Source organism: Eriocheir sinensis, unplaced genomic scaffold, assembly GCF_024679095.1.
Source record: "Eriocheir sinensis breed Jianghai 21 unplaced genomic scaffold, ASM2467909v1 Scaffold1204, whole genome shotgun sequence".
NCBI lineage: Eukaryota > Metazoa > Arthropoda > Malacostraca > Decapoda > Varunidae > Eriocheir > Eriocheir sinensis.
Genome location: NW_026110524.1, coordinates 72,983 through 85,000, shown reverse-complemented (window position 1 = coordinate 85,000; position 12,018 = coordinate 72,983).

Genomic DNA, 12,018 nt, shown 5'->3' with positions numbered 1-12,018 from the left:
CATTTAAAAACCCATACTCTGATAGGGAAGTTTTCATTTTAGCAGATGTTCCTCACATAATGAAACTAATGAGAAATAATTTTATTGATTCAAGCTTCATTCTTCACACTGGAGAACGTGTTTCTGACTGTGCCATTAGGGAGATGATGTCAATGCAGAAGACAGAGCTTTCCTTGGCCCATAGAATAAATGAAATACACTTAAATGTTCAGGGTCAACAGAGACAACGCGTAAAATATGCTACTCAGCTTTTGTCTGAAAGTTGTTCAAAGGCACTACTGTTTCTTGGGGAAAGAGGTTTTCTAAAGAGTTGTAATTTTAAAGAAACAGCAGATTTCCTGGCCCTTGTTGACAAATGGTTTGATGTTATGAATTCTTCTCAGAAATTTGGGGACAAACTGTCACGTAATGCTTTTGGAATTAACTTGGATGAACAAGGAAAACACTACAGAACATGATGTATATTACAAGAACAATGAAAGTTGACAATTCACGAAGGAAAGGCTTATATCAGTTTCAAAAAGGGATATTGTTATCCTCATTTTCTTTGATAGGCCTAAGTCAAATGCTTTCACAAGTATTTGGTATTTCCTACATAATGACTAGGAAGCTGAATCAGGATTGCCTAGAACATTTCTTTGGGTGCATAAGACAAATGGAAGGCACTTATGAGCACCCAAATTGTATCACATTCAAACATCGTTTAAAGAAGTTACTTCTAGGGAAAGAGGCAAAGTTACTCGCCCCCAAAACCTGTTGTAATGAAGAAGAATTTGAGCCCTTTGCATCTGTAAGGTTTTATGCTGGCAAAGGAAACTCAAATGAAGACCTTTCTTACGATCAGTCCGCGTTGTCCCAAGAACTCTGTTTAACTGCAATGATTTTTAAAGATATAGAGTTGGATGAAAATGAAGTTGAAGAATATCAAGATGAGAAAGACAGTAGTTTGTTGAGTGATGAAAATACGCCACAAAATGTAATGGAAGAGGAATCACTAATGTATATAGGAGGGTATATTGTAAAAAAATATATACACAAGTATCCTCATTTGGGAAACAAGGCTATTAACAGAGAAGCTAACTCTCTACAGCCATCATGGATTGATGTAAAAAACAGTGGTGGCCTTTATTTCCCTTCAGATTATTTTATGCTAGACTTAAAGGTAATGAGAAATAAATTTAAGGCAATGCATGGCTCAGGTCTTATTGCAGGAAAGAGATGTGTGCAAAATATTGTTGAAGAACTCAAAACATCTGTGCAAAATGTTCCTCAAGATGTCATTGTTTTTTTTGCTAAAATATCAGTTTATTTCAGAATGAGACAATTAAACAGAAATCTAAGAATGGAGAGGAAAAAAGCAAATATCTGTAGGAATGAAGACAAAAAAAGAATTTTTTTTTTAAATAAAACACCTGTTCATATGGTATCTTTACCATATTTTTTTTCACCCTTGGTAACTATGATCCTTATTGGTTATTAGTTATCTTCAAAACCATATAATTATAATTATTATTTGTATTAGTATTTTTATATTTTTCATTCCAGAGTCAGTTGCATTGTAAAACTATAGGCTAATGTATTATTTTTCATTAAAATATTTACCACTGACCATTACATGTATTAATCTATAACCAAACTATTAAAAGGTATTGGGTAGTAATATATATATATATATATATATATATATATATATATATATATATATATATATATATATATATATATATATATATATATATATATATATATATATATATATATTCAGTTGGATAAATACTTATATGAATAAAATTGATTTTAATATAATCGCACAGTCAGAAACTGGTGAGTAAATTAAAAAAATGAGAGAGTGAGCGAACGTGGGCCAGAAGGCAGGCAGGGCAGTATCACCCATCCATACCTCACGCCGGTCAATCCATGACTGAGGCACACACGACACGAGCGCCGTCAAGCGGTCAACAAACGAGGTGAAGCGAGCTGGGATGCTCTGACGTCCCCCCAAGTTCCCACCATTTTGTCCTGCTTTCCGTTTCCATCACAGCTCCCGTTTCCATTATTTTATTATTTTATTTATTTATTGGAGATACTGGATAATTCTTCATGTCCGATTCTTTTTCTTTTTTAGGTTGCTAATAAATATTTTTATTGTTATTAGACTATGATCGAGTAGTCGAGTACCCATATCACCGAGATATCCACTCACTGAGTGGTGATCTCTCTCTCTCTCTCTCTCTCTCTCTCTCTCTCTCTCTCTCTCTCTCTCTCTCTCTGAATGAAGTGAATATTTATTTTTTCGATAAAAAAATAGCATGTATAGTTATTATGGATGTACTCGATCATAGTCTAATAACAATAACAATATTTATTAGCAACCTAAAAAAAAAAATCGGACATGAAGAATTATCAATAAATCCAATAAATAAATCCGAGCAACTGGTACCGGTACCGAGCAATCTGGTACCGGTACCGTACCGTTTAGCTGGTATCGTTAGTACCGGTACTGGTACCGGTACCTGCCCACCCCTACTCCAAACCGGGAGTTCTTCCGGATAGGTCTCCATGCAGGGCAGAATCTATCGACTTGCTCAATCCACGAACCCTGTGGACACCTTAGCAGTGTCGAGTTCTGGGTAGGGTGCTACATCCCCGTAAAGCCGGAGCTGGTGTTCACGGAGTATGCAGGTAATAAGCTTCGAATCAGTTTCACGGAGTTATCACCGCTTCGACACCTTGTCATTCAAGCGATATCCCATGCTTCTGAATAGGCACTTGTTATCAAAAGCATATCAGTCCGCCTCTTCCTCACAGCCATACAGTAAGACATGGATGGACACATGTAACTAAGAGATTTGGATCTTTGTCCTTATGCACAGTTAACTATCGATAACGCCATACACCCGTGCTGAGCGAGGCAATGCGTGGCAAAGAATCCGTCGTAGATTTGACGAGACCTGCTGTAGTTCTGCACTGTTCTACCAAGGTATGTGAACCTTTCAAGACCACAATGTCCTCACCATAAGAATGAACAGACTTTAGTTTCATCTAGTAAGCCTCCTCACCTGTATCTTGATCTTGGCCCAGGGCCCTTCTCAAGAGTTTCGCCTCCTTGTGCAGTGCCTTGAGAGCCATCACGTACCTAGACCTCCAGTGACTCCACAGAAGTGTGATACTGCAAACAGATGCTCCACAATTAGGCCTACTGATCCACAACTCTGCCTAATAAGCAATTCATTTAAGTGTTGAAAAGTAATGGGGCAAGGACTGCGTTCAAGAGACAGTAGCTGGACCCCCACACACACACTCGCAGGAAGCCTATGGAGTCGATAAAGATCCCAGAGTGCCTCGTAATGCATTGCATCAAATGCCTTCTTGAGACGGCAACAAGTATAATATCTCCTGCCGAAACTCGCGGCGGCCCCACCACCAATTAAGAGATTCGCTGAATTTATTAAGTAATTATCCACTTATCAGGAAATACAAATATATTAAGCAGGCGTATATGTAGTGTTGAGTAATGGCTATGCTGTCATGAAACCCATTTATTTCATCATTTCTAGCTGCAGCTCATAAGATCGAACGTCTGCGTTAACTCTTCTGAACTTATCACCAAACTCGTCAAAGCCAGCTCTTACAGCTACTAGTCACAGAAGTGAAATCATCACACAGCGGCTTGCTCACTACTGTAAGGAACAAGATGTGAGACGCAGGATTTCGAGGCAGTGTCATCTGTGACCCCGGTCCCACACAGGATGGAAGGGTACCAAAACGTTTGGTAGTGCACGAAGACCAAATTACAAGTTATGTCATACAAATTAGTGACTTGAACTAGCAGGATACCACTCAACGCTTAACTATGTGATTGCTGAGACTATTCCATTCCCCCACCACCCTATTACTAAACCAATGCTTGCCTATATCTCTCCTAAATCTATACTTTTCTAATTTAAATCCATTACTGCGAGTTCTATCCTGCTGGCTAATTCTCAGTACTTTACTTATATCGCCATTGTTGTAACCCTTGACCCATTTGAATACTTCTATCAGATCTCCCCGCACTCTTCGTCTCTCTAGTGAATGTAAGTTTAGATGATTCAGCCTATTTTGATATGGGAGGTTCCTCAGCCCCTGAATCATCTTGGTTATCCTCCTCTGAACTGATTCTAGCAAGTTGATGTCCATTCTGTAGTGTGGCCACTTTTTTTTTTTTTATAGCAGTTGCAGCCCGGCCGCCCCTTACGGCGGGAGTCGGCCGTTCTCACTATCCCAATAAACGTGTCTATTCATCGCTGACCTCTGATTCCACCTTTCACCCCAACAGAATCTCAGTTAATCTCTCTCTCTCTCTCTCTCTCTCTCTCTCTCTCTCTCTCTCTCTCTCTCTCTCTCTCTTACACACCCTCTTTTTACTTTTTTATTAATTTTTCCTCTCCTTCGATGGCATCTTTTCCTTTCATACGTTTTCTATCCCATTCTTAATATTATTTTTTTGTATCTACACAATTCAGTTTATACTCTTTACCGTGTTTTATTCTCTGTCTTATTTTTTCACATTATTTAGTTTTCGTTTACGCTATTCATTCGCTGTGGCATTTATCATCTTTAGTAATCTTTATCTGCTTTGTATCTCTGTATCTTGTCTGCTGCATCTTTTATTATTTACATATTTCAAACGTTTATGAGATTATGGATGCGAATATTTCTGTAGTCTTATTGTAGTACCTTCATCTGTTTCCTCTTCTCCTTTAATTAATTCCTTCTCCTCTCTCTCTCTCTCTCTCTGTTTTTCATTCTTCTCTCGATCTTTCATTCCTCTTTTGTTTCCTCTTCTCCTGTCTCGTCCTATACTCTCTTTCTGCTTTTAATTCTTCCCTCCCTTTCATTCTGCTCTCCCTCTAACTCTTCTTCTCTTTCTCCTCTTCCTCTTTCGTCCGTCTTTCGATCCCCGTTCATGCTCTTCTTATTCCCGTTTTGTTTGTTTTTTTGTTTGTTTCTTTTGTTTTCTGAAGTGGCCATACTCAGAGCAACTTTCTTTTGTTGGTCAAGACGAAAACAAAAGAACAAGCATGCACACACTCGGAGAAACGTTTTACCCGCTGCTTGTGAAGTGTCTGACTCATCGATCCTAGCTCATTTAAATTATTATTCTCGATTATCCTCCGGCGCCTCCTCCTCCTCCTCCTTCTCCCGGATTTCCTTGCGCTTCGTCTCATCAGCTCTCCTCCTCATACTGATAGTCTTCTACCTCTTAAATTCCGCCGCGATGTTGCCTCTCTTTCTATCTTCTATCGATATTTCCACGCTGACTGCTCTTCTGAACTTGCTAACTGCATGCCTCCCCCCCTCCCGCGGCCCCGCTGCACTCGACTTTCTACTCATGCTCATCCCTATACTGTCCAAACCCCTTATGCAAGAGTTAACCAGCATCTTCACTCTTTCATCCCTCACGCTGGTAAACTCTGGAACAATCTTCCTTCATCTGTATTTCCTCCTGCCTACGACTTGAACTCTTTCAAGAGGAGGGTATCAGGACATCTCTCCTCTCGTATTTGACCTTGCTTTCGGCCACCTCTTTTGTTTCTTTTTTAGGAGCAGCGAGTAGCGGACTTTTTTTTATTATTGTTTTTTTTGTGCCCTTGAGCTGCCTCCTTTGTTGTAAAAAAAAAAAAAAAAAAAAAAACGTGAATCATGAATCATGAATTAAGGAATCATGAATGGACGTCGTAACAACGTCGTTTCGACATCGGCTATGATCAGCACTCAAGGGGATGGACTTACGATGGTCGTTACGTACGTCCGGCAGCGCGACATTCCAAAACTGGCAGCGCGTGGTTTGGTGTCGTGACTCGTGAGGACGCCGGGAGGCGGGAGTGTTTGTCGTGAATGTGTGACTGGGACTTAAGAAGCTGAGTCGTTCGTTCGTTCGTTAAGGATTTACCCCCTAAAAAGGGGGAACGGGCCTTTGTCTACTGACCGCCAACGGAAAACGACGTTTAAGAGAGTGGCAACCCGGGACCGGCAGTGCCCCGTGATCCGTCATGATAAGAGCAAGATATCGCACCGCTCCTTCATCATGACCATAGCCGGGAGTAGTGATCTCGAGGGACAGCAGCGAGGGGCGATGCACGGGAGACGAAAGTGCCTGTTCCTGATCGTCGTGGTGCTCGTCGTCGTGGTGCTCGTCTCTTTGCTGATCCACAAATACAACACCGACGGAGAGCCTACCAACGAGGCCCCGCACCCCAGCAGTACCGTCGGTCCCCCCATTATCCTCGGGACGGGAAAGCTCCAAGGGAACGTAAGTGAGCTGGACCTTGAGGAAGTGTGGCGTAAGCAGAGGGAAGAAGCGAGGAAAGCCGTGAAGTGTGAGCCGAGACTTCGGTACGTCTTCCCGGAGGAGGAGCTTATACATAATGACGAATATGGAGTGCCCGTGAAGAAGTGTCCCCGGGGGTGTGGTACATGCTGGAACCCCCATCACACCTGTCAGTCCACGGGGAGCAGGAACGTTACGAGGATGGCACTATTCAAGGAGAATCCAGACGACGATAGCTTCCAGTCCTACGGATACGTTACTGTTGTTGAAGACACTGAGTGCGAATGTGCATTATCTGGTAATTCATAAGTCATTGGATAAGAGATATATGCTTCGTGTGGACTTAATGTTAGCTGAAAAAAGCATAATGGAGACGCAGCAGACACCGAAGACTGCGTACGTGGTGGAAATTAAGTCTGTCACCCACCCACAGGAAGACGAAAGTGATCGACATTAATGGTGATTTTACGTATACCGAAACAGAGAATTACATGTGTGGTTATTATTATCGTGATAAGAGACGAATCCAGTAGAGATGGAGGAGTGTGGACACTACAGCTTCCCCCAAAGACCTAAGACGCCGAGAAAGAGGAAATAAAAGGAAGCAGTGAGAGAAGTAGGAAAATTAACATACAGAAAAAAAAAATATTGTCTGACGTTTTAATCATGTATAAGCCATTATGTGCGTGCCTGTTGCAGCATAACAAAATAATCACGTATGGCGGTTAAGGAGACAGACGAGTGGATTTTGACATATATCTGTTGCCATCCGAAATGAACACCACTGGGTGCCAGGATTCGAACTCATTGTTCATTTGGGATGTTTTTCACTGTGTTAATACAGTTTCTCTGATCTGTTGTCATGTTATCATTTTTACTCTCTGCTTTAATTGCGTTGAAATTTTGTTATGTGACCTTGACTTAATTGACTTGACCTTGTCCACATGAACCGTACTATTACTGTTCTTGGTGTTTGTGTTGTAGTGGGTGGTGGTGGTGGTGGTGGTGGTAATGATGGTGGTGGTGGTGATGGTGGTGGTGGTGGTGGTGGTGGTGATGGTGGTGGTGGTAATGATGGTGGTGACTGTGCTATATGCATTTTGTCATATCTGAAAGTTGTTTTGTCTCTGTTCACATTTTTTTTTCTTCCTCAAAAAAACCCACATATATAGCTGCCACTGCTGCTGCTGCTGCAATATGATTTTAAGTTAGTAGCTACAATAGACGTTTTGCTAATTGCTTACCAGTTTATTATTATTATTATTATTATTATTATTATTATTATTATTATTATTATTATTATTATTATTATTATTATTATTTATTTTTATTTTTATTGCATTGAAGTGTTTTGTATCTGTCTATCTTTATCTTATTGTCTATCTTATTCATTTTAACGACATCGAATTATATATACACTGTTTTTTTATCTCTGTTTTTCATTTCATAATCCAACACTATGGCAGACAACACTATATTAAGAGGTTATATATACTTTATATATACTTTTTCCCTATTCTTTCACCTATATCATTTTTCGAAGGCAGTCTCTCACCGAAAAACAAACAACCAATGAATTATATATATCCTACTTGACAGATAAGGCGTTTTAAGACAATATCCATCCACTGATTCATTTCAACGACATCAGGGCAAGGCGACGGAAATGGCGTAACCGAGGTCATACGTACCCAGCATGTCGTCTTAAGCAGAATAGTATAATTTCCTGTTACCGCCGATCAGAGAGACAGAGTGAGAGAGACAGAGAGAGAGAGAGAGAGACAAAGTGTGAGAGAGAGAGTGTCGGGTCAGTGGTCATTGGTTGATGTTTACACGTTCGCCGGTCTTATCGCTTAGGGTTAATGCAGGGTTAATGCAGAGAATGCTTACACAAGGTCCTGAGGGTGACTCACGTAAGGGGCGACAGAGGCCCTGAGGGTGAGCTACAAGGGAGAAAAGGGAGCAGACGGTGTCAAGAATTGGTACTATATATATATATCCACACGGATATCCTGTCTGTCCTAGTTTGTCCGAGTCCGAGAGCCCGAAACACGTAAGTTAACTCGCTCTCGTGTCGTATATGTATATACGTCGCCCCTGTTATGTCATCATAATGCCATATTAGTTGACTTGTTCTTTGTTCTAGTAGCCACAAATTGTGTTCCAGGTTTTGACCGAACAGGATCAAAATAAAAGTTCGTGTCGATGTGCGGGTGTCTCATTCTCCAGGTCAACATTATTGAAATCACCGCAGTTACGGTAACATTTCCCTCCCCTTATTTTCCATCCTGAGTCTTTTCCATCCTTTCTGAGTCATTTTAATCCTGGTTTTCCTATTATCCTTTATCTCTTTTCCTCTCTTCTCCTCTTTCTGTCCTCTCGTTCATCTCTATTCCTCCTTTTTCTCCTCTTTATCTCATTGTTTCCTCTTCCTTTTCTCTCTCGTTATAGCTTCAGGTGTTGCGAGAAATACCTCCTCGCAGAAATAAGTCGCTCTGCTGTCCACCACGTATATGCGCACTGGGGGATACACGACGGGAAAACATATTAATTTGCCCTTTTTGTTCTAGTTTGTGATCTTTGTGATGGTTGATATTACGTGCAAGACCAACACACCATGCCAACAGACCAAACCAGCAGGAAATGAGCGGACATCAACGTGGGGTTAATTCTTTCTAAAATCTCCCCCTATTCGGTTGTTATAAAGCCTTCTCTTGGTTAGAAGTATTTCTCTGATGTTTTCGCCATGTATTAAAGCCGAGACAGGACAAGTAACGATAGCAGTGAGTGAAATATATGTAAAGTAAGCAAGTTGAACCTCTCTCTGCCACCTATTTTGCGGCGGCGAGCTGATTCATACAACAACGAGCCTAAAATATTATTGATGGATGCTGGGCTGCCGTTTTTTTTTTTTTATTATCCTTATTTTCAGCTATTAACTTAAGCGTTGTCTAACACGAAGAAGTACAAATCTAAAGAAAGGGGCAAAGTTTTATTTCAACGGCTTTTGAGTCATATATTCGCCTCTGTCTAGTACGAATAAGGGATATTTTACCCGGCTATCAACATTTGTATTATATAGGCCTAGGTTCACCATGGATAATAGCAGATGGACTCGTAATAATAAGATAAGTAATTAAAACAGAATTCAGTAGGAGGAAGACGAGGATTGATTGATAGTTTATTGACAACAAGGGAGAAAAAGGAGGAACATGCCATCCCAACCCCCGAGCAGGACAGAGTGGGATTATACAACTAGTAGTAATACATGTAATGTAGGGAGCACCATGAAACTAAAAAGATACAATGGTAGGAATGAATGCACAACAAGGGAGGAGGACGGTACCTCCCCCGAGACAATAAGAAAATAAAATGTGGGGACGGAGAAGGACATTGCCCAAGCACTAGACGGGAATAAATACAGATAGAGTAAATAGTCCTTAAAGTAGACTACTGCAGAAATCACAGCCTAATTGTATAGCACGGCAGTAGTTCAGGCTGCCACACACCACCTTAAATTTGGTGCAAACTGAGGGTGTTCCTTGAGGATAGCAGGGAGGACATCATAGAGCCAACAAATTGTCTGGGGCAGGTCAAGGCAGTCCCGTGGTTTAAACTAATTTATAATAGCATCTTCCATTTAGCGTAACCCGTTTCTGGGTCGTGATCTGTAGAGTCCCTCATAGAGTCCCGACAACCTAAGATTTGGACGCCATTATTGGCCCTGTGTTTTCGCCGCGCTTTTCAAACACTAGCACACGGTTTCGCGGCGAAGACAGGGCCAATAATGGCGTCCAAATCTTAGGCTGTCGGGACTCTATCTATCAAGGGACTCTACAGATCATGACCCAGAAACGGGTTACGCTAAATGGAAAAGGCTATTATGAGAGGGCATGCCATGATCGACATATATAGTGATGCAGTGTGTGGCCCATCGGCCTGGCACACAGCGTGCAGCGGGGGAGTTACTAACCTAGTTGATAGATAAGATAGTAACTGTAATGGTAGGAAATGTATGTGAGGAGTTAGGAGGAAGTGTGATGGGGCGGTGAATGACAGTGAATGATGTCATGCCTCCCATAGCCTAGCCTAAGGCGCATTGCTACCACATCCTGAGGGACACTGTGTCGCCCATAGAGGTAAACACAGCGCTGGGAGACACTAACATAGTGGAGGCTGCTGGCGCTGCCAGTGTCACAGCAGTGTCTGAGTTGGGTAGCAATGCTGTCACGGAAATAATGCCTAAGTTTATTCTTAACATAGCTAAGCGTATAGTCAGTGCCAGGGTCCACGTACCGTGTCATCCTGAAGGGCACGTCGAGCAAGGCAGTCTGCCTTCTCATTGAGCTGGATGCCCACATGGGAGGGCACCCAGGTGAAGTGGACCGTGGCACCTGCGGCCTCAAGGGCACGGACGGTAGTCACTATAGTCAGGCACTTAATTAGGAAGAGGAGGAGGAAGAAAGAAAAATAAATATAACAGGAGGAAGAAGAGGAGGAGGAGGAAGAGGAGAAATGAAAGAAAGAGGAGGAAAATAAGATAATACTGAATACCGTAACAACCAAGTAATAATAAAAAAAATAATAAAAGGAGGAAGAGGATGATGATGATGATAATAATAATAATATTTAATATGAAAGACAAACCACAGGAGATAGCAGGGATACAGGTTAGGGATAAGATGAAATATCTAGGTATTATAATAAATGACACCAGAAATTTATTTAAAGCACAGAAAGAGTCTATGATACAAAAAGCAACCAGAATGGCAAATATGACTTACTCAGTTGTGGCAAGGAGCTGCTCAAGACTACTGATAGGGAAAACATACTGGAAAAGTGTGGCTCTTCTAGCAATATTGTATGGGGCCAACATAATAGATTTCACAAAGCAAGAGATAGACAGGTTGCAAAGAATAGAGAACAGTGTGTGCAGGAAGATACTGCAGGAGCCCCAAGTTATGCCCGGGTAGCAGCTATATATATAAGAGAAGTGGGAGTATGTATGTTTTGAGAGGGGAAGGGAATGAACTGCTACAAAGTGTTGTTGAAGAGATGAGAGGACAGATAAAGAAGAATGGAGGGATGAAAGGACTAATAGAAGACAGAAAAAGGGTGGGAATAAGAGGAGGCACAAAACAAACGACGAAATAAGAAAAGAAGTTAGAGAATGGGACACAAAAATGTGGAAACAAGAAATGCAAGAAAAAGCAACCCTGAAAATATATTGAACCTGGAGAGAAGAGATGGGAGGACAAGAGGAAGTGTACGACAACAGTGAAGCATCAGCCATCCTTTTCAACTGCAGAACAAATAACATGAGGCTGAGAGATAGGAAAAGATTTAACAACGAGAGTACGCCGTGCATCATGTGTGGAGACGAGCTGGAGGACCTGGCACTTCATCTTGCTCTGCCCGGCCCACGACGAGGAGAGGAGCAGCATCCCAGCGTCCATACCACCAGGACGAAGAGGACACCATTGGAAGAGCTCTTTTTGAAGACACAGAAATGGAGACAGTAAAGACAATGATATATAACTTTTGGCAAAGAAAGAGGAAAGAAAATAAAGGAAGAGCTAGGAGACGTATTAATAGTTGTATAATCACACTCTGTCCTGCCTGGGGGTTGGGATGGCATGTTCCTCCCTTCTCCCTTGTTGTTTACCTGCAACAATAAACTATCAATCAATCAATCAGGAATTTAG